Source organism: Alligator mississippiensis, chromosome 11 (genome assembly GCF_030867095.1).
Source record: "Alligator mississippiensis isolate rAllMis1 chromosome 11, rAllMis1, whole genome shotgun sequence".
NCBI classification, from domain to species: Eukaryota; Metazoa; Chordata; order Crocodylia; family Alligatoridae; genus Alligator; species Alligator mississippiensis.
This window is the reverse complement of record NC_081834.1, coordinates 52663288-52686810: the sequence shown is the minus strand read 5'-3', so window position 1 is coordinate 52686810 and position 23523 is coordinate 52663288. Positions and strand designations below refer to the sequence as shown.

At 48.4% G+C, this 23523-nt stretch overlaps 1 long non-coding RNA gene across 1 annotated transcript; it reads left to right on the top strand.

The window, feature by feature from the left end:
- The first annotated feature begins 4039 nt into the window (after positions 1 to 4039).
- LOC132243831 (uncharacterized) lies at positions 4040 to 9612 on the top strand. Its single transcript, XR_009455403.1, has 3 exons — positions 4040 to 4117; positions 8581 to 8685; positions 9309 to 9612. It is a non-coding gene; the product is annotated as an uncharacterized LOC132243831 (long non-coding RNA).
- The last annotated feature ends 13911 nt before the right edge of the window (positions 9613 to 23523 follow it).

Genomic DNA, 23523 nt, shown 5'->3' with positions numbered 1-23523 from the left:
GATCATGCCTGCCTCTCCTTCACAGGGCCCTGGTGTGACCAGTCAGGCTGTCAGTGGGCTCTCCTTCAAGTCGAGGTGATGGATGAGTCCCATACAGCAGGAGAGATCATGGGTGCCATGAACTGCCCGGTGCAGGTGTGGCTTGCTGTGAAGAGTAAGCTCACCAGCGGGTTCATTGTCACCTACGATGGGGCCAATATGGGCAAGGTTGTCTGTGGTGCCAACTTTGATGACATCCGCTGTATGGCACACAAGTTGCACATTGTTGTCAGGGATGCCTTGGAGGGGGACAGGGCTGCCGGTGATGGCGCCAGCCAGCATCACCAGCAAGCTCATTTCCAAATGCATATAGGTGGCAGCTACTTCCACTGGAGCATCAAGTGGGGCAAGAAGCTGTGGGACAAACAAACAGAGCTGAACATCTTACAACACAAAATCATGCAGGATGTGGAGATCCCGGCAGAACTCCACGTTTCTGATGGTTGAGTGGCTGGTGGAGCAACAGAAGGCCATCCATGAGATGGCCCTGCTTGGGGAGATTGGGACAGGCCACCCCCTTAACAAAGCTTTGTGGGATACCATCTCCCAGATCTCGGTGGTGCTCAAGCCCTTCCTTTAGGCCCCCAAGAGCCTTGGTGCTGCTGCTGCCCTCCTTAGCCAAATGATCCCAATAGTGAGAGAACTTCAGAGTCAAATGTCGAGCTTCCAGGGGTTCAAATTCCCTGGCTGGGACCAGCCACTGTCACCAGATGTGCAGGCAGTGGTGAGGCGGCTGAAGGAGGGCATCAGGAAATTGCATGATATCCCTTGCAGTCCAGTGCAGTCCATGTGCTGGCTGCCATGTGTGACCCAAAGGTGGAAGGGCCCTGGATGTGGCAGCCAAACACTGAATCAGTGGATGGAGGTGCTGGTAAAGAAAGTCAGGAGGCAGAATGACAGAGGCGGGGGGACGTGGAACAGGGGGATACACTGTCTCATACTAGCACATCATCCACGAGCCAATCCTGATGTCCACAACAGATGTATGCCTTTTATGGTGGCGTCCAGAGCCACCAGACCCCAGCATAAGGCAGGTAGCGCTCACCCCTTGGTGGCTGTCTATGTTGCTGAGGACATGGAGCCACTGCTGTGTGACCCCTTGGTCTACTGACCAATGTGCCGAGTGAGAGGGTGTTCAGCATCCCTGGGGATGTAGTGATACCCCACCGCACCTGCTTGGATGGTGGTTTAGTGTTGCAGCTGTTGTTCCTGCAGATGAACCTCCCACTGCTGGGGTTTTGGTGGGAGAAAACTCCCTGGAGTTTGTTGTCTAGCTGCATAGGTTTCAGACAACATGGGTAAAGTTTTGACTACAGTTTATTTGCTCGAGCAATGACCATTAAGCCAGGAAAAAGGCAAAATGGCCCCCATAAATGGTGGGGCATTCTTTTATACTTTTTACAACAAGGCAAGACTACAGGGTTAATAAAAAGCAATAGGGTGGTGCTTCACAGATCTTCATAACAGCATATTTCTATTAAGCTGAACTAGCACTTTCTAAAAGCTAAAAGTTAAGTAACAGTAACATTACGATATGTTAGCAAAAACTTGCACAGTGGTAGATACTTCTTAAGGACACGATCACTGTACTTAGAACAATGGCTTCTTTGTCTTATTTTGTTCCTTACTGTAGCTGATTTACAGCACATAGACACAGATTCACTTGCTGCATTTTACTCAGAAAATGGTTAACACGGTTAAAATGATTATTTAACATAAGCAAATGTTTAGCTATCATTCTGCCTTGTGGTCAGCAACATTGCTAGGCCACAGGTCATGCCTTGTATTCAGCTGTAAAGTTAACACTTCTTAATAATCTAAATTATCGTTAACTTAACAGTATGCTATCAGAAAACTATTTTATTTTGGGGTAATAACAAACATGCTCACCACAGTCCCCCCTTTGTTCTAATTTTTTAGAGGGACTTTTGGAACACACTTTTAGGTATTTAAATTTCTGTGGGGTTAGGTTTTGATGATTGTTGCTGGATATTTGTACGAACTTACTATACATTTTTACTTGCCTTTGCCTAAACTGTTGTCTTAGAGAGCATAAACACTGAAAATAGTACAACAGGCAGATAACAGTTATAACAATTTTGATTATTCTTAATACAAAAGGTCTAAGACATCCTGTAAGGGAAGAGAATTAATTAGTAAGCCAGCTAAGAGATGCATTTTTGCGGATTTTAGCTACATCTTCAGCTTTTTGGATATGGACAGTTGTATCATTGAGGTGGGTTTGTACTATGGTAAAAGAACTGTTAACTTATACACAACATTTTGGTTTGATGACTGTGCATGTCCCCCCCATCCCCGCTTGAGCAGCGTGGAGGAAATTAAGGGCTTTGCGATTTTGAATTACTATTTGTTGGAGTTTTTTTGGGGGTGTTAGCCAAGGCAGCAACGGTCTTTGAGAGGTTTTTGTGACCTTTGCTGAATTTGTGAGCTATGATTTTTATGATAGCTTGGAGGCGTAATGTAAATCTTTAAAGACACACAGTGTCTATTCCCGGGAGTATACTTGCAAGGGAACACCCGAGAAATACTCCTTTGGTAAGTGGAGTTTTTTTATATTTATTTATTATATTACGGCTTTTTTGCAAATCCCTCTTGTTTCGCCACTTGCCCCATGGAAGGTGCGTGGCGAAGGACATAGAGGGTTTTAGTATTGCCGGATAGCAGATACCTTTTCCTTTGGCAGGGATTTTATGGTAGGCATGGGAGTCACAGACCCAGTATTGTTCTTTTAAAGCAGCGAGGTTTGAATACTTAGGAGGTATTCGGCCACCGTTTCCTAGTTTTAGCACTCTGCGCTCACCCTTTGATTTAAAGGAAAGATTTGCAGTTTCATTGAAGAAGCATTGTCCCCGGGAGGTATCAGTGTACAAACAATACCACAAGGTATTATTTAAAGAGGAGATGGGGGTGCAGATAGGATTAGTGCCCTTGGTTAAATTTTTGCTACTGTAGAAATCATTGTAAGAGCTGTAATAGGTAGGAGTTGCTGTGTTATTATTACATCAGTCTCCTTTAATTGAATTAGTAAAATAGTGCTGGTGCCTAAATTGATGCAGTCTGATACTGAGCAGTTTACATAGAAACACTAATTTTCAATAACAGGCTTTACTAAAAGGAACTTTTGTTGACTTTGGTTCCAAGCTTGGTTATTAGAGGGGTTTAAAAGTGACTTGATGAGGCCTAAGGGGATGGGAGTCATGGGAATTCCTCCTTGGGTGTGGCAAGGAAAATGACTGTACACCCAACAGTCACTTTGGTTTTTTGCTTTAGCGGCTTTCTTAACATATTGGAGATACATATTATTATCAGAGATATGGGCAACAGTAGGTTTAAGAGTAGTCTTAGCCTGAGGAGACTCTGCAAATTGTCTGAAACCTGGGTGGCTAGGCTTTACACAATATTTTGCTTCATAAGTAAATACTCGGACTTCTGCTGAACTACATCAATGTGAGGGAGGATATTAACAGGCAATGTTGATTTTCTCGTCTATTTCAGAGAGTTTGGTTGAATTGCTTATTTAGATAGGAAAACTGCAGGTGCCAGGATTAGTACATCTGTAGTAACTGGTACTTATATCTGACCCCTGTAAAAGACTTATTTTTTTTAGCAAAGAGAGAGATTAGAAATAACATAGTTATAAAAACTATATTATAACAAAAATCAGCACAAACAGTATGAACAACCCTGTAGCTCCAATAACTGATTTTCTGGGACATGTTACAGTTTTAAAGTGTTCGGTTTTGGCTGATTTAAAAGTGTCTAGAGGATGCAGTACTTGGAGTTCGGTGTTTTTTGGGCTGGGCAGGACCCTAAAATGGTGACAGTTCATTAGTGGACTTTGGTTAGTTTGAGTTTTATATTATTTAATGGGCTGTAGGTTTAGGAGGTGTTTGTTTTTATTTTTTCATCTGCCTCTGGCTCACCCTTGTCGCGGTTAGGTGAGCGTGTGGTGCTTCCGCAAAGTCCGCAGTCGTCTTCTTCTGGCTTCCCCTTTTCTAGGTCAGGGAAGCTTGCGTTGGAGCCAATCCTGAGCTCTGGTGAAACTTCTGTCTTCTTTGTATGAGTATAATTAATTCAGTTGTTTTTTTCTGCTACTTTTACGGTGGTGTGGGAGGTGAGGAGGACTTGATACAGTTCTTGCCACTTAGGTTTAAGGGGAGACTGTTTTCAAGTTTTTACATATACTTAGTTTTTAGGCTGGATGCGATGTGCTGGAACACTGGCAGGTAGGGGTTGGCTTAAAGCAGCATACTTATGGAAAGATTTTAACTGAGACTGTAGAGATAAAATATAAGAGGTGAGTCCTTCATTGCCTAAAAGAGAGGAGATGTGAGCTGGTAATAAGGGGGAATGTTGGGGAACAGGGTGTCCAAACAGCAGCTTGTAAGAGCTGAGCTTTAGTTTTTTCTTGGGCGTGGTTCTGATGGACATAAGAGCCAGTGGGAGAGCTTTAGTTTATTTTAACCCACTCTCAGCACATAGCTTTTTAATTTTTTGTTTCAGGGTCTGATTTATTCTCTCTACTTGTTCTGAGCTTTCTGGGTGCCAAGGGGTATGGAATTTCCATTCTATTCCTAGGCAGCTGGTTAGTGTCTTATTTATGTCAGTAGTAAAATGTGATCCTTGATTGTTTTTAATGATACGTGGAGGACTAAACCTGGGTATAATTTCGTTAAGGAGTATTTTTACTACTTGTTGTGCTGTAGCTCTTCTGGTGGGGAAGACTTTTACCCACCTCGTGAGTTGGTTCATAATTACTAGGAGGTTTTTGTACCCATTGTCTTTAGGTATATCAGCAAAATCTCTTTGTAGTTTTTCAAATGGAGTATAAGCCCAGGGGCGGGCTTCAGGGGTCTTGATTTTTCTCCTTTGATATTAAATTTGTTGCATATACTGCAGTGTTTTAAAAGCCTTTTTGCTTCCTGGTAGACTCCGGGTGCATAGAACAGTCTATTAGTGATAGCAGCAAGTTTTTTGCAACTTAAATGCTTGCTTTGGTGAAGTTGTTGTAGATAAGGTTTAAGGGCTGTTTTAGGTAGCACTATCCTTCCGTCTGGCAATTGCCATATTTTATCCTTTTTAACTACTTTATTTTACGAAAGATCAGGTACAGAAAGTAAAAAAAAAATATATCAATCTCACTAAAGAGAAACCATTTCAGGACATTCAGAACTTTACACCATGACAAATAGTTTTGCAGTAATACACATTATGCCTAACATGTCATATAGCTCTCGAGAAATGAACAGTTCTACTCTTCCCTGTCTTATAGTACACATGCAAAAACTTTCAGCATTTCACTCTAAGAAAAAAACAGAAGTAGCCTGGTGAGACCCCAGGGCACGGCACAAGCTGGAAGTCACAGTTTGTTACTGCACCCAACTGCTCAGGCAGTGGTTTATCTTTAAGCACTTTAAATGGAGTTACTACTGCATAACCCGTTCTTCTAACTCCGTTGACTATTTTTGAAGAGACATCTACAAAAAAAATTAAGTTAGGGTTGTCTAAGGGTAAGTTATTAAGATCTGCCCTCAGTTTGTCTGAAAATGCTGTTACTTGGAGGCAATTATGGGAGTCTGGTTTACCGTTACTAGGTAGAGGTAATAGAGTAGCCGGATTCAGGTTATTGCATCTCTCTATGACCAGGTTTGTGGCTATTAAAAGTGTGGTTTCCTATTTGTTTATTCTTTGATGAGAAAAATGTTGAGTGTTTTTCTGGAGGAGGAGGAGGGCTACTGCGTGTGGAGCCTTTAGGATAAGGGGGTATTCGAGGACTAATTCCTGGGTTTTCTTGACTATTGTTGTAGTTGCTGCCACTGCGCGAAGGCAGCCTACTCCCCCCTTTGCCACTGGATTTAATTGTGCAGAGAAGTAAGCTGCGGGTGGCTTTATGATCTTAAAAGACTGGTTCTTCCTTTTGTTTTTCTTCCCTTTTATTAAAAGTTTTAGTAGCAATGGCTAAGATTTATGCCATGGATTTACCTTCAACACCTTCAGTGTTATGTTGGATCTTCTTTTTAATATCTTTGCTAGCCTGACTTATGAATACAAGTCTTAACACAGGCAAAGTGGCAGGTGTCTTGGGGTTCATGTTTACATACTGGCGTATAGCTTTACAGAGTCTTTTATAGTAGTCTGAAGGGTGTTTTTCAGGACCCTGAACTGTAGCTGTCACTTTGGACTAGTTTGTAGTTTTATCTTCTGCTTTTTTTAGTCCTTTTTAGCATACGTATTGCATTTTGTCTCTTTTTTTGGTTGTAATTTTAATTTGGATTTTGCCTAGGTACACCATTAGGCATGGAGTGGTTTTGATGCTGCTGATCGGCTAGAAATTGGTCAGTGTGGCGTAGTACTTGGGTCTTCTCATCTGAGGTTAAGAGGCTTTTGAGAAGCTGCCTGACATTTGACCAGGAGGGGTTATGAGTTATGAAAATGGTTTTGAAGTACCTTAGAACTACTTCAGGATCATCTCTGAGCCTGGGGGTGTTTTCTTGCCAGTTTAAGAGGTCAGTGGTGGAGAATGGAGCGTGTGTTCAGTGACTGATAACTTCTCCACCCTGTTTAGGCACAGGGTATTCTCTTAGGGGAGCTAGAAGGCTAGGGGCAGGTATTCGTTGTTGGGTACGATTAGCTATGGGAGTTGGATCAGTGTTTGGGGAAGTTGAGTCTGGAGATGGATGCCTTGATCCATCTACAGGCTCAGGACTTGGGTTGTTGCCGGGAGGCAGTCGGGGTGATGCCTCCCCATGATTTCCTGAGTCCTCTGCCAGCAAGGGAATGAACGGATCAGGTGGGATAGGTGGTTTGGGCATGGGTTTATAATTATTATTTGAATATGAAGGTGGTGCGGAAGGTTTTGATCATTGAAGGGGAGCTAACAAATTTGGGAAAGGTATAGGGGTTGGGGTGACTAAAGGCTTACTAGTAACATCGTTTTATAAATACCAATAATTCATTAGGACGAGGCAGAGGCCCTCTAAGATCTTTCGTAAGGCAGCCAGGTGATTTAGGTTAAATTATTTATTTTCTGGCTATTGTCTTCTTAAATCTAACTGAGATGTATAAGATGTTTAATTAATTAAACAGAGTTCTGCCATACGAGACTTGGACAGTTTTGCCCGTCCCTCCAAATGTTTCCAATTTTTGATCATATAATCAAGGGGTGAATATCCTAGGCCAGAACCCATGACTATATCCAAGTACAAGCAGTCTTATTTCTTTAAGTTTTACCTGCTTAGAAGTTGTTTTGTCCACGTACAACAACCGGTGTTCTCGAATCCCACTGGCTTTCTCCGTGAGGAGGGGAGTCTTGAGTCCAAGACCCTAGTCATTGGCCGTTATAACAGCATTTTGACCTTATATTCGTGTTTTTTGCCTTTTGGCCAGGCTGCCACTCTAACAGCTTTTAAATTGGCAGACGGATATCCTTGGACTGCTCTCAAAGTCCTCTAGAGGAATAAAGGTGGGACTCGAACCCACAATTAAACAGAAACAAGACCAAAGTCCTCTAAAGGACTAACCAGAAACTAAAACCCTGGAGCAACTAGGAACCAGAAATTAAACCAAAAACTAAAAACATATAGACCTGAGGTACTCACCAGTACTGTTCCTTTACCCGATTTGAGGATCCCACCTTATTGGTTTTGAGGGAACCATCCACCTCCCAAGACTGACCCAAATATGTGAACTCACCTGGTGCACGCTGGGGTGTCAGGGGGTGGAGGTCTCTAAAGGCGCCAAGCTAGATGGGTCCCATCTGGGGTGCCAAATTGTGGTGGGAGAAAACTCCCTGGAGTTTGTTGTCTAGCTGCATAGGGACCAGACAACACGGGTAAAGTTTTGACTGCAGTTTATTTGCTCGAGCAATGACCATTAAGCCAGGAAAAAGGCAAAATGCCCCCCCCTAAAGGGTGGGGCGTTCTTTTATACTTTTTACAACAAGGCAAGACTACAGGGTTAATAAAAAGCAACATTTGGGTGGTGCTTCACAGATCTTCATAACAGCATATTTCTATTAAGCTGAACTAGCAATTTCTAAAAGCTAAAAGTTAAGTAACAGTAACATTACGATACGTTAGCAAGAACTTGCAGTGGTAGATACTTCTTATGGACACGATCACTGTACTTAGAACAATGGCTTCTTTGTCTTATTTTGTTCCTTGCTGTAGTTGATTTACAGCACATAGACACAGATTCACTTGCTGCATTTTACTCAGAAAATGATTAACACAGTTAAAATGATAATTTAACATAATCAAAGGCTTAGCTATCATTCTGCCTTTTGGTCAGCAACATTGCTAGGCCACAGGTCATGCCTTCTAGTCAGCTGTAAAGCTAACATTTCTTAATAATCTAAATTATAGTTAACTTAACAGTGTGCTATCAGAAAACTATTTTACTTTGGGGTAATAAAAAACATGCTCACCACAGGGTATCCCAAGCTCCAGGTATAGATGGACTGAGTGCCACCCACCTCACTCCGTCCACACCTATTTCCTTTTTTCCTTTTTCAAAAACAAGGTAATGCCCAGCTGTCAGCTTGAGGGGGCACTAACCGCATCACCAGCCAACAGGGGAAGAACATGTCCCTGGAGAGCTCTTACTCCTGCCAGGATGAATTTGGAGGTATGGGATGGGGGGATGGGGAAGGAGGAGGCCCCAGGTCCTGGGCATGACCACTAAAACTGCACCCTGCCACTGTAGGGAGGCCTGGTGGGACTGCTGGCGGTGTGGCAGCCCTGTAAATGCCAGGACCAAAGATCCCCTGGAGAAAGGTGACTAGGAGCTACCATAACCTCCAGCTAATGCATGCACACAGTCCTCACTGTGGCCTCCCTGGAGCACACTGCCATGTTGTGCAGAGGCCCCAGTGCCAGGAAGAGCACACCTGAACACACACACAGTGACGCTCACCAGTGTCATGAGTTTTGCCTGTCAACAGTCAGAGGTGCAGGGCTCCAGAGCCCAGAGTGCCCTGGCAACTATCTCGTTGGAACGTGGCAGGCTTCGTGGCCTCAGCAGGGGCTAGCAAGCCTGCAGTTTTAACCCCACTGTGGCTTAACACATACACATGACAGGAGTTTTGCTCTCAAGAATTTGGGGTGCAGTTTATCCTAACCCCCTGCACCTATCCCCTTGAATGTTGGCAGGTGTCATGTGCTCAGAACGGGCTACCATTGTGGTATGTTTCATCAAAATCAAGTCAGAAATGACAAAGTTATAGCCTGTTTTGAACTTCCCCATTATAGCCTACAGGTTGAACGTCGAAACAGACACAAAATGGGAAACTCTTTTGACGGAATGAGACAGAACAGCTGCTTTGACTCAAAACAAAAGTCGGGGCACACTCTGCAACTTCACTGGAACATAGATGTGTTTGTATGCCCTGTTCCTAACTTCTTGTGCTCACTAGGTTGGCCACCTGAGTGTACCATTGAGCAGTGGACTTTGGTCCTATAACATCTGCAAAGTGATTGTGACTGTGAGTGTGACTGTGTGTGTGTTAGTGCTCTTTTGAATCTTATAATCAATAAACATGGCATCTTGACATATCTCCCTCATAAGGTCTCACTCATCACTTGAGGTAGGTGGTCATTTGTGCAACACAGAGGCAGCCACATGTGATGCCAGCCACATCACTCCTTTGTGCCTTATCTGCATTAGTCCAATGGGCAGCTAGGCTTGGATGAAATTTCCCTATTTAGCTGCCTACAGCGGAGTTCAAAATCATCTGGCCCATTTTCGGCCATTGTGCAGGCGCTATGACATTTGGCCCACGGGGGTGGACTTCGATGGCAGCAGCATACATTGTTGTGGCTCTCAGAGTGGTGGCAACTAATTCTGCCACCAGGTTCCTCACTGTCCTCTTCCTGGGCCAGACGGCATGGCTCCTCAGTCTAGAACCACCTGGTAGGTGCTATATTTGAGAGCCCTGGCCTGCAGTATTAATTTGTGATTTGAATATTTGAGGTAATGACTTGGTGTCAACTGTGACTTTGACTTGGTGATACCATTGCTCTGTTGTTAAAAAGCTTGGTGAAATGATGGAGGTAATTTAATATAAGACGCTAAAGTGAGTATTTGCTTGCTTGTCCCTTGTAATAAAAGGCAAAGCTGGAATAAAAAAATGTCTGGAAAAGCACCCCTCCTGCCTGGGAAGATGAGACTGCAGTGATGTCCTTGCCTAGCTCCAGCAGAGGGTTGGGCCGCAGGAGGCAAGAGAACGGGGAAGGTCCCAGGTAAAACAGGGCTGCTGCGGGGTTGGAGGAGAGGAATGGCCCCTGCTTCCCCCAGGCCTGAACTGTCCCCCGACCCTCTTATTTGCATTCATCTCATGTAGAGACTTGACTGTGCGTTTGACTCATCTTGTGCAGAACTTGTCCTGCTGGAGGACTGGGACAGTGTGAGCTGGAGAGAAGCACAGCAGAAGTTGAGCTGTGGGGGCTGGTCCTGAGGGATTCACCTTAGGGAGACGTCTCTGGGAAGTAGAAATGAAAGTGGGGGTGATGCAAATACTTCTGGGAAGATTCGTAAAGGCTCTATGAACAGTCCTGGCTTATACTGCATCTCTTGACCTGAGAGAGGGCTCTGGGCTGTGGGTGAGGAAGAGTACACGCTGAGTTCATTGGTTTCCAACCAGCCTTGCACAGGAGGGAGAATCCCACCCCTAGGAAATCCCTCCCGGCACTAGGTGCCTGGACCAGGCAACAGAGACCTGTGCCTCCCACTCTTCTCCCCACTTTCCTTCCCTTTGCCTGGGACAGGGCTGCTAAAACTCCTGCTGCCTGCGGGGACGGACCTGGGCCTTGCAACAGCACTTTCTGGAGCAGAGCTGAGCCGTGCAGGAAGTCAACTCCTGCTCCCTTTCCCTCCCAAGGAGCAGAGGTGGAGGGCGGGTGGTTTTTGCACGAGAAAGAGGAGGACAAGGAAGTAGGACACAAAAGGACTCCGCTCTGTGGCCCGTACGGGGATCGAACCCGCGACCTTGGCGTTATTAGCACCACGTTCTAACCAACTGAGCTAACCGGCCACCGTACGACAGCTCCTGGGACGAGCAGTCATTCAGACCCGCCCCTCTCTCACTGCCGGCTCCGCCCAGCAGCTGCCGCAGGACACGGGCAGCAGAGGAGCAGGCCATGAGCGCCGCCGGCCCCTGTCCCAGGCAGCGGGCTGCTTCCGTGCTCCGCCGCCGCCAGAGCGCACGGACCTAACCCCGTGCTGTCCAGGCTCCTCCAGCCCAGCCCAGCCCAGCCCTGCGCTGGTCACAAGTGTCCCCTGGGGCCCGTGGCTGCTGATCCAGTGGGGACACAAGTGCCTGCGCTTCCCTGCTCCAGCAGTGCCAGCCCTGCACCAGCCCTCGCAGCACTCGCCATGCTGTGTCACAGGCCAGCTGGGCACTGTGAGTGTATCAATTTTGGATTGAGGAGGCAAAGTTGGGGTTGGAATAAAGGCAAAATTATTATAGCTTACACACACACAACAGTTAACAGAAAGATAAATGTGATAAGCAGATAAGGCAATACAAAAGAGCTAATAGTAAAATAATAACAACAGATAATAATAACTGATAGATAGATAGATCAATCTGTCACAGGCCAACTGGGCACTGTGAGGGTATTAGCCACACTGGGGTGTTCAAAACAACAAATAGACAGACATGGGTTGGCAACTTATCGATAGTCCCTCAATGCCAGGTGCGCGCCAAGTGGTTCCAGCGAAGTCAGGCGTCCCTGAAGATCAACGCTGTCAGAAGGGCCCTTGCTCAGGATCCGATCCTCACTCACACCAGGAGTCCGGGGTCCAGGCGTGGGACAGAAATGACCGTTCTGTTCCCTCCTTCCTCCTGGTTACCTGATGCATGTGTTTTTTATACCTAGTTTTATGCTAATCTGTTGGCCTCAGGGCCACTTACAATCTTGCCCTATAGCTGTTACCCTATGGGATTGAAAGGTGTCAAAATCATCACAAAAGGTTACTACCCAGACTCAGGTTTATCCAATAAGCAAATTATGATGCAGCACATTTAGGTTTGAAATTGACATCGCTCCGCCTAAATCCCAACCCCTTTTAGGCTTCAGTTGAATATGCTTTCTTGGGATACCTCTTCCTGGAATGTGTTTGGGTGTGCCTAGCAGTTAGATCTAGGTTTTATCGCTAAGGCTGAACCCTGAGCAAAAAACCGTTAGGCCAGCTAATCTCACAGCTACAGCTTTGTCTCTGGGGCCCAGTCAGTTCCATGAACAGTTAATTTATCAGTTTGGTTAAACTTATGACAGACAAGTTACATTTGCAAATTTACAAGCTTATATTAACTAATATTACCTATTTAGGCAAAATACCAAATGCCTCCAAGAAGCACACATTATTGCTTATTAATCCCTCTGGTTCTGGCTGTCACAATCCACCCCTTGCTTCTTTGGAGCATTTGGTAAAGTCTGCAAATATGATTTCTGCCAGATGGTGTACACATGGTTGGCAGAAGCAACAACATTCACCTTGGCATAGGTTTTAGACTTAATTTTATAACAACAACATTTAAAGATTATATTGAATAATATGATTCCTATGGCTAAACTTATTACTACTACAAACCAAGGAAAAGGAGCACCTTTATTAAAGGTATACATTTGCACAGTACAGACAACTTCATAGCATTTACACAGCGGGGGAATATTAGTAGCACATTTAATAATTCTCCCTCCCTCTTGAGCTATGAGGGCAAGTTGTTTTCCTTTTTGGTCATCTTCAAACAAACCTTTAATGTAGGTCACTACTTCACCCCATCCCTTTAGCTGAGGCATGTCTATATCTTTAACCCAGGATTTTGGAAGGCTTAGGTTAAGGGTGACACTTTCCAATTGCGTTTTTGGCCACATTAAGGTGGTTTCCTGGTCATGAACATATAGGGTAGCTGATGCCCCTTGGAAATCTTGAGCCTCTGCACAACAGCTGGTACAGGAGGTCCAAAATGTGCTGTTAGGATGATATAAGTGGCCAGGACCTTCCCAGCAAACTCGTTGGGCTAGGGTAATATAGGGAGTTGCTGGTAGGGGTGTCACACAAACCATGTCAGGGGGACTATTAGGCCACCCTCTCCATAAAGTTCCCAAGCCTATTAGAATGCCCTTTACAGGGTACACTGGGGATTGGGCCAAATACTTGGGACCTTCGGGGGTTACAATTTCCCAAATGGGACGATGTAAGTCCCAGTCCCACATGCACCCACCTCCTAGTCCTGTTAAGAGATGAGCAGCGGACCATGTGCCATTTGCTACCCCGTGTACAACAAAAAAGCATTTTGTCTTGCTACACCCCTCCCAGCGTGTGCTCCATGTGTCTTGGTAAACTAACCGTTGGGCTAAAGCTGGGGGTAGTCCATGGTGCTCTAAGCCAGCAGGCCGTTCTTTGTGTCGGAGATCACTCATTACTTGGGAAAAATGAAGGTTAAGTGAAAGCTGCACTTGGGCACAAGCAGTGCTCCAGGTTTGATTAGCATCAGCTTGGAAGGCTGCATGCATCAAAAGGTGACTTATTTGCGCTGCTTTTTGGCCAATGGTTGCTAATAATTCATCAGTGTATTCTAAAGCCATGTTATCAATCATACCTCCCTTAGTGAGAAAACCTATGGCTCGCCGTATATCCATGATTCCTTGGGTATTTTTCTGGGATTTATCTATGTTCCAAACTCCCATGGCTGAATTGAGCCCATTCCACACATGGTCCAGGGTATCTCTCTTCTTCCGTGCGATTAGAGGCCGGGCTGCGGGTTGGAAGACAGTTGGCCAGGCCCAGCACAGCATATTTTCTGCCAATCGAGCGCCGGCAGAGCAGTTAGGAAATGTTGTTCTGATAAACCATTGCTTGGAGTTAAATGTGATACGGGCATTGAACAAGGAAGCATTAAGGAGGACCGGAGCCCTGATTTGGGACCTCCACCAGGGAATGACGTTAGATAAGCGAGGTAGCGGATACACCTGTGGTAACTCCTTTTGGATTAACAACGTACATCCCTGCTTAATGCAGAAAACGGCTAGGGGTTCTCCTGTTCAGGTGTTTAACCATCTTCCTTCTTCCTCTTGGGATTGGTAAACCTCCCAAACGGGTTGGTTGAAGGAGCGCATTCGCTTGGGTGTGCCACTATCTGTATACTTAAATGCATACTGCCCAGGTACGACTATGGCTTTGGTTTCTTGAAGAAATAATTCTGGCACGGTGCCCCCCATGGGCTTGGCCAGTTGTTCTGGGTTGATCAGGGCTGTGCCCTGCAGATTTTCCCAGACTGATTGGAGATATGCAGTTATTGTGTATTCAGTTCCGTAAGCGATCCCCACTTCATCCATATGGCGGAACCACAAAATACCCAGAACATGGGACGTGTTGGCTTCCCATTCCGTGGACCACCACTTAACAGCATAAGAGCCATTTTTAAACCACCACAGTACCTTGCTGTATCTGGAGGACCGGTGTATTTGGTGAGCAGTACACCATTGTGCCAAAGTGTCATCAGGCAGGGGAATTGCTGGAGCTATTGTCTCCCATGAGGGTGGGGTTGGAGGTTTTGGTCGCCTCCTTGGGCTCCGGGCGGTCGTAGGATTTCGAGCTGCAGGTGGATTGCAGCAGTGGTCACATAGGGACCCAGGGTGGGCAGCACACCTGCAGGCAAACTATAACAGCACCAGGGCCATTGGAAGAAACCACAACAATCTCCCCCTGTCCCACACTCATTTTTTCCGATCCTGGCATATGGGAGGAAACCAAGCAACCACCCTGTCCCACAGTAACACTGACAGGTTCCCCCTTGCCAGTCCACAATCCACTTTCGGTGACTGTAAGGCCAGTTTTGCACTTCTTCGATCATGGCTGGGTGCTCCCAGTATCCCCGTGTGTCTGAGGCTTTGGCAGTGGGTGCGATCCAGGGTGCAGGAGCACATGAATGTCCCACAGTAATCAAACAGTAGCAAACGATCAGCAGTCCCATCATAATGGCATTCCACCCTTTCATTATTAGGTGAGGGTGGTGGCGTCACTCTGGAACAGGTTTATGATTTCAGGCTGCCTCGGGGCTGCTATGGCTGTGCCCGCGGATGGACCCAATCTGCAGGAACAAGGGAAAACAGAGTCTGGCTCCTGTTAGATGGATCCGACCTTGACACCCACCATGAGTTATGTATGTCCCGTGCCATTAGCACCCCTTCCCATTTGTCCCCCTGCGGATGCTTAATTACCACCTGGTCCCCCGCCTGGAGTTTCCTGCAACCACCCCTTGGTCGTTTCACTGCCGGCTCACGGGGTCCACCCTGACCGAAGGCTTGCTGCATGGGGCTTCCTCCAGGGCGGGGCCGATTGTTGGCCCAGTTGACTGAGCGACTCAGGTGCAAGTCCCAGTCCCTGAGGGCTGGGCCAGCGGCCATTTGCAGGTTGCACTTTAGGATACCATTGGCCCGTTCTACTAGCCCATTAGATTGCGGGTGATAGGGAATATGATAGGTCCACAGCACATGATGTCTTGCGGCCCATTCATAGACAAGATGATTACAAAAATGTGAACCGTTGTCACTTTGCAGTTCTACGGGAGATGGGTAGATGGCTAGCAGGTCTCCTAGTGCTGTACAGGTGTCCTGCGCAGTGGCTTTGGCGGAGGCCCGGGCAAACATCATTCCAGTGACTGTTTCTACGGCTACGAACACATACTGTCATTTTCCGGGAGTGCGGGGAAGCGGGCCTATAAAGTCACATTGCCAAACTTTCCATAATACCTTTCCATCGCACAGCGACAAAGGGGTAGTTGAGGCAGGGGTTAGTCGAGCTTTGACCTCCTGGCAGGTGATGCAAGAGTTGACTAATTCCTGCGCTTCCTTTTTGGTTAGGTGAATGCCCCAGGTGGCTGCTTGGCGAGTAGTGCCATCGCGGCCAGGGTGCCCATGCTGCCGATGCAGCCATTCTGCGGCTAGTATCCCAGGGGTCTGCTGGAGGGAGGGGCTGGGCAGCTTCTCTGGGGGTGATTGAGCCTCTGCTTCAGCAACAAGGGCCTCTGTGTTGCCTCTGGCTAGCTCATCCACTTGCCTGTTCCACTTTGCCTCAGGCCCCTCAGCCTTTCTGCTCCCATGTGCTGCACATCTCGGATTCGTATGGCAGCCCCCCTCCAGGTACAACCTTTGGCTGAGCCATCGGTAAACCAGACCTCTATGTCCTCTGATGTTTCCATGTCGAGTGAAAAGGGCGGTGCTTCCTTGATGGGAGATGGCTCGTCCGGGCTGGCTGTGTCTGGATATACGTTAATTGTGCTTTCTGTGACCTTTTCTACTAATGCTGGACATCCCTTTGGGGTCACTCGCTGAGCTTGACTTAAGATGTAATAGACCCATTTTTGCACTGTGGTTTCTTGGGCTCGCCCCCCTGGCGGGAGGTGTCTGTTGGACAATGCCATTCCTAGGATGGGCACTGGAGTGGTTATAACAGTGGGTAGCTCCTCTCTCAGGGCCTCTGTGGCTGCTAAAGCTGCGGCTGCTGCACACAGCATTTGTTCCAGCAGGGTGTATCGGGCTTCAGCCCCTTTCCAGCCTTGGCTCCAGAACCCAAGGGGTTTTCCCTCTGTCTCAGGTGTGTCCCTTTGCCACAAGCTCCAATGGGGCCCCCCTTCGGACATGTTTACATGGAGCCAGAGCTCCCCTTCTGGGTGTCGTGCTGCTAGGGAGGCATGGGTGATCACTGCCTCCTTGAGGGCCTGCAGAGCATGTTGGTGCTTGGGGCCCCATTCCCACTGTGCTTTTTTCTTGCATAGATTATACAGAGGCCGGGCCAACACACTAAACTCAGGGACATGCAGGCACCAGAAGTTAAGCGCACCCAGCTGGGCTTCCAGCTCTCTTACAGTGTTTGGGGCAGGGGTATCTACCAGACTCTGCAGCTCTTTAGCCGGTATGGTGGGTCCACCTTGCTGCCATTGGATTCCCAGGAATTCACACTGGGTCCCGACTTCTTGGATCTTTTTTCTGGACAGCGTGAACCCAAACGCCTGCACCTTCTCCTTTAGGAACGCAAAAGCAGAAATAGTTAATTCCCGGTCTTGGCCTCCCACTATGTCAACACTGGTTTGTTGTACGGGGAATGAGTTCGAATAATGGTTCCATCCTCCAGCTGTCAGTTGATGATGTCCTGGATGGGTTGTGTTGCCTCAGGGGGTGTGTGGTATTGAGGTCGGTGTACCTGCTTCATGGTTGGCAGCGTGAGCGGGGTCATGGAGCATCAGGCTACTGCCATCATCACGTCCGTCTGTTCACTCTCCTGGGCCGTGGCATATCCAAACTGCCAGGTTTCCTGCTTAAGAATAAACTGCTGCCCCTGCAACACATTCAGTCCCAGTAGATTTGGCCCTCCCCGGAGCAGGACAGCGGCTGCTGTTACTGCAGAGCCGTTAGGCAAGGTGAAAGTGGGCCGGACCAAGTGTCCTGGTCGTCTGGCACCTCCAACTCCTACCACCTGGTAGGGAGTTCTCCGTGCCCCTTTCCATTCTGCACAGTCCAAAACACATAGCTGTGCACCAGTGTCTAGTAGCGTATTAATTGACTTTTTCCTTCCATTTAGACAAATCTTTATAGGTACTTGAATTAAGGGGCCAATATTATTCTGTGTTACCAGTTCCCAATCCTCTACTGCCCCCATGATGGCCCCTTGCTCAGGGGGTTGGGTCGGCCGGGTCTCCTACTGCTGGAGGTCAGGGAGTGCCGAGGGCTCTATCTTCTTCCCTTTCCCGTCCTCACAGTGTTTGGCCCATAACCCTTGCAGGACCGAGGTGGGCGGCCCGTCAATTTGTTCTTTATTGAGCCCTGCTGCCAGTAACTCCCTCCACATCTGTGCCCGCAGGGGTTTAGATCTTCCATTCCCCACTTTCCCAGACTTGTGGGGCCCTGCCAGGTCATCTTTCTCAGGGGCCACTGCCATGGCCTTGGCGGGTTTTATTAGTTTGGGAAGCCCCGGCTTCTGCAAGATGGGCAGAAGCTGTACCAACCTCCGAATCACATTTCTTACCGGGTGAGTTACCAACTCTTGTTGTAAAGCCAGCAGAGCTGAAGTACATTCTGTCGGGGCTCATCGGCAAAACTTTCTCCACATGGTCTCTGTCACTAGTTCTTCATCTAGAGTGTGCCCCCAGTTCCCTGCTTGAATGATTTCAATTAAAGACAGTTGATACAGGCAGTGGATAGCTTCCTCTAAATGAGTCCATGCTCGTGGGGGAAGGTTAAGCTCTTCTTCCATGTTACCGTAACCTGCGGCAACAGCCTGCATTACAGCAGAAAACAAAGTAATGTTGTGGTCCTGCCTGACCCGCTGACCCAACTGGATCTCAGGGTGGAGAACCAATTGTGCTGCCTCGGTGCAACTCACAGATACTGCCAAGGCCCCTTCACCATACATTCGAACTAACCAGTCTATTATTTGCTCCCCCGGTTTGGCTTTATGTTGTTTTTGTAACTCTTGGATTTCTGTGCGAGTAAAGGACCGTGTCTCTGTCCAGAGATTGCCCCCTTGTGGCCCTGCACGGGTCACCACTACTGGGAAGTTTTGGGCTAACTCTCCTCTCAAATTCTCTCGGGCCACCGGGGCATAAGGAGGTGGGATCTCGCAGGCTTCTTCTGTAAGCCTCACATACTCATAATCTCCTGGCTTAGTTACTGCAATTTCACCATACAAATCCTCGCTCACTGGGTCATCCCACAGCTCATTTTTTGGAATTTTGCCATAAAGACATTGCCAAACCTTTTCAAGGGAAGGTTCGACTGATCGTGCCACTTGCACCTTCTTCTCAAGGGAGGTGATTGCACATGTGACTAGTATCTTTCCCGCCCAAAGCTCTAGTATCTCTAGTCGATCTTGAGCTGCTCTGGAAGCTGCACACGTGACACTGCTAGAATCCTTTTCTTCCCTTAATTCCCTCTCAAGCTGGGTCACTCAGTCTTTTAAGAATTGATTCTCTTGACGGAGCTGAGTGCCTTCTTCTGCTCCCAGTCTTAGGCAGGTTGCCAGCAGCCAAGACAGGCATCCCTTCTTAGGTCTCCCCCTCTGCACGGCCGTGAATGCAGCCCACTGACAGGGTACTGTGGTGGGATCACTCCAGGTGGGTCTTAACCTCTCTTTATCCCACCCCGGATTCTTAATACCCATAACCTCTTCTATCAAAGCAATCAGTGGGGTCCACCCATCTGCACCCTCTGCGCCATTCTTTCCCTCCAAACTCTCCATCCTTGATCCTGTTTGTGACACCAATTTTGTCACAGGCCAGCTGGGCACTGTGAGTGTATCAATTTTGGATTGAGGAGGCAAAGTTGGGGTTGGAATAAAGGCAAAATTATTATAGCTTACACACACACAACAGTTAACAGAAAGATAAATGTGATAAGCAGATAAGGCAATACAAAAGAGCTAATAGTAAAATAATAACAACAGATAATAATAACTGATAGATAGATAGATCAATCTGTCACAGGCCAACTGGGCACTGTGAGGGTATTAGCCACACTGGGGTGTTCAAAACAACAAATAGACAGACATGGGTTGGCAACTTATCGATAGTCCCTCAATGCCAGGTGCGCGCCAAGTGGTTCCAGCGAAGTCAGGCGTCCCTGAAGACCAACGCTGTCAGAGGGCTTACCGGGGAAGGGCCCTTGCTCAGGATCCGATCCTCACTCACACCGGGAGTCCGGGGTCCAGGCGTAGGACAGAAATGACCGTTCTGTTCCCTCCTTCCTCCTGGTTACCTGATGCATGTGTTTTTTATACCTAGTTTTATGCTAATCTGTTGGCCTCAGGGCCACTCACAATCTTGCCCTATAGCTGTTACCCTATGGGATTGAAAGGTGTCAAAATCATCACAAAAGGTTACTACCCAGACTCAGGTTTATCCAATAAGCAAATTATGATGCGGCACATTTAGGTTTGAAATTGACATCGCTCCACCTAAATCCCAACCCCTTTTAGGCTTCAGTTGAATATGCTTTCTTGGGATACCTCTTCCTGGAATGTGTTTGGGTGTGCCTAGCAGTTAGATCTAGGTTTTATCGCTAAGGCTGAACCCTGAGCAAAAAACCGTTAGGCCAGCTAATCTCACAGCTACAGCTTTGCCTCTGGGGCCCAGTCAGTTCCATGAACAGTTAATTTATCAGTTTGGTTAAACTTATGACAGACAAGTTACATTTGCAAATTTACAAGCTTATATTAACTAATATTACCTATTTAGGCAAAATACCAAATGCCTCCAAGAAGCACACATTATTGCTTATTAATCCCTCTGGTTCTGGCTGTCACAATGCTGGGTCCCAGCAGGATGGGTGGAGGGGGCAGGAGGAGGTGGAGGCTGCCGTGGGAGTGATGCACGGGGGAGTGGAGTGGGAGGCAGGATTGGCCGGGCAGGAAGCTGCAAGGAAAGCCCATGTGTGCGGGGTCCCGGGGTTTTATTTGCTGCCCCATGGACCTGGCAGGGAAGTGCTGTTCGAGGGAGCACAGGGAGGGGCTCTGGGGTTTGGTGAGAGGGAAAAGCAGCACCACATCATTGGGGCATCCAACCTGGGGTGCCCGTGGGACAACAGGGACACTCACCATGACCCTAACAAGAACAAGGTTGGTGGTGGAGCTGTCCCCAAGCCCTGGGCCATGGAGAAGGGAGTCAGACTTCCAAGAGCCAGCTGTTGCTAGGAGTGGGACCAGGAAGTGTCTTGTGGCCACTGTGGGTGCAGATGCAGCTGGGAGAAGGGAAGTGGGGATTTGGCGTTGTCCAGAGGTGTTTTCAGACTGGATAGCTGGTGCTCACCCTCTCACACTCCAGCCCCTCTCTAACGGTGCCAGGACATGTGGGGATGAGGAAGGGGCTCAGCCCTCCCCAGGGGTTTGGCAAAGGCTGCCGGGCATCGGTCACATGGAAGGTCACTCCTGTGTGAATGTCCCGTGTCCCTCTCTTCCCCCTGAGCCTCCTTCCATCTCCTCTGCCTTGTCTCTGCATCCCTTTGGCTGAAAAACCCAAAGTGCGAGGGCTGCACTGTCTGCCAGTGTGGTGAGCAGGGCGAGCAGGGCTGAAAGGTTTCATTTACTGGAGCCTGCTGTGAACCGGAGCCAAGATCGCCCCTCTCTACTGCCCCGGCTAGGCCTGCTTGTGCAGCGAGGGATCCGGTGGGAGCTGCTCCCCACCTGTCACCTAATCCAGTGGTTCTCCACCTTTGCTAACTTATTTGTCCCCTGCTGAGCGAGGCGGCAAAAGGGAAACTGGAAGCCCCACCGTGGTACTTCTGTTTTCGTGGCCACAAGCCAAGTCTCACATTATCCACTGTGGCCTGGGCCAAAGCAGCCTGCGTGGGGCCTCCCTCCCTATCCCCTGGCACACTGATGCTGGGGTGTGAACGCCCTTGTGCACCGGACTCAGTGGGAGGGGTGGCAGCAGGAACTTCTGGTCTATGAAGGTAAAGACCGAAATGCAGCACCCGCCAACACCCTGTGTGTGTCTCGCGTACCCCAAGGGTACGTTCACCACAGGTTGAGAAACACTGGCCTAATCCAACTCTTAGGGCACCTGAGCAAATTCCTGAACCACGGGGAAAAGCCTGCACCCCTCTGGCCTGCAGAGATCCTCACTGTTTTTCTTGTGCATCATGTTTCTATTCCCTGCCTTCCCTCGCAGTCTGGATCTTCAGGGCTGAGGAAGTAAGCAAAGGTGGGGGCTATAAAACCAGAGGATCTGCGTTGGCCAGGAATCGAACCCAGGTCAACTGCTTGGAAAGCAGCTATGCTCACCACTATACCACGGACGCAGTCCATGTGTGCTGTTGCCAATCAACTAAACAAGGAGAAACCCTGCTTCTGTGTTTCTGTTTCGCCAGGACCCTGGGCCTGCTCCACTCCTGGCTTCTCAGATTTCTCCAACTGGGGATATGGGATCATGTCAGAACCTGTGGATTTGCACCTGCTCCCACCCATCCCAGACTGGTGCAGCCTGGGGAGTGTCCAGCCTTCCCTGGACAGCAGAGGAGGGACTGGAACCACAGAGCTGGTAGAGAGGAGCAGAGCCCAGCCCAGGAGCAGACCCTGAGCAGGGAGGTGGCACAAGCTGGTGCATTGCATGGGAGCGGGGATCCCTGCAGGTCTCGGGAGAGGGTCAAACTGGTCTGAGCTACCGGGTGGGCTCCAGCCTTGGGCCAGGTGGGGCCAGTCGCTATTGTCCCTCAGGTTTCTGCCACAGTGCTGATTGTCACTGGGTCCCTCCGGTCCTTGGCACGGTTATTTGTAGCAATGTTCTTTCAGCATCTCATTTCCATCAGCCCTTGTCTTCCACAGGCCTGAAGAGGCTCCAGGCCTTGAACTGGGAGCTAACTCTGCAGACAAGGGGCAAGGCCCCAGGAGGAGTTGAGCTGCCTTTGGTGCCCGAACATGGCAGGCTCCCACTACTTCGCTAGGCTCACACCAGGCAACTGACTCCCACCCCAGCTGAGAGTGGCAGCAAGGCCTGGCTTCATCTCTGCTGGGCAGGTCAGAGCTGGCCGGGCATGGGGCGGGCACTTCCAACCCCAGCGTCCCTCCTGCCGAGGCGGAGGCTGCAGTATAAAATACTTGTGTTGTCAGAGGCGGGTCATAGATTCATAGTTTCATAGTTTCATAGTTTGTAGGGTAGGAAGGGACCTTGACAGATCATCAAGTCTGACCCCCTGCCATGGCAGGAAAGAGCACTGGGGCCAAACGACCCCAGCAAGGTGTTCATCTAGCCTCCTCTTAAAGACCCCAGGGTAGAAGCCAGCACCACTTCTCTTGGAAGTTGGTTCCAGATCCTTGCCGCCCTGACAGGGAAGTAGCACCTCCTGATGTCTAGTCTGAATCTACCCTCTGCCAGCTTGTGAGTGTTATTTCTAGTCACTCCTGGTAGTGCTATGGGGAACTGGGACTCCCCCAATGCCTGCTAGTCCCCCCTGACTAGTTTGTAACAGGCCACTAGGTTCCCCTCAGCCTTCTCTTGTGGAGGCTGAACAGGTTCAGGTCCCGTAGCCTCTCCTCGTACGGACTGCCCTGCTGCCCCAGGTTATGCTGGTGGCCCTCCTCTGGACCCTCTCAGTGCTGTCCACATCCCTCCTGAAGTGCGGTGCCCAGAACTGGACGCAGTACTCCAACTGCGGCCTGACCAGTGGCACATAAAGGGGGAGGATCACCTCCTTGGACCTGCTTGAGATGCATCTGTGGATGTATGACAAGGTGAGGTTGGCCTTCCTGACCGCGTCCCCACACTATTGGCCCATGTTCATTTTGGCATCAATAATGACTCCAAGATCCTTTTCTGCCTCTGCACTGACAAGAAGGAAGTTCCCCAGCCTGTAGGTATGCCGCTGGTTGTTCCTCCCCAGGTGCAGCACCTTGCACTTGTCAGTGTCGAAACCCATCCTGTTCTCATCTGCCCAACCCTATAATCTGTCTAGGTCCAATTGCAGCCTATTC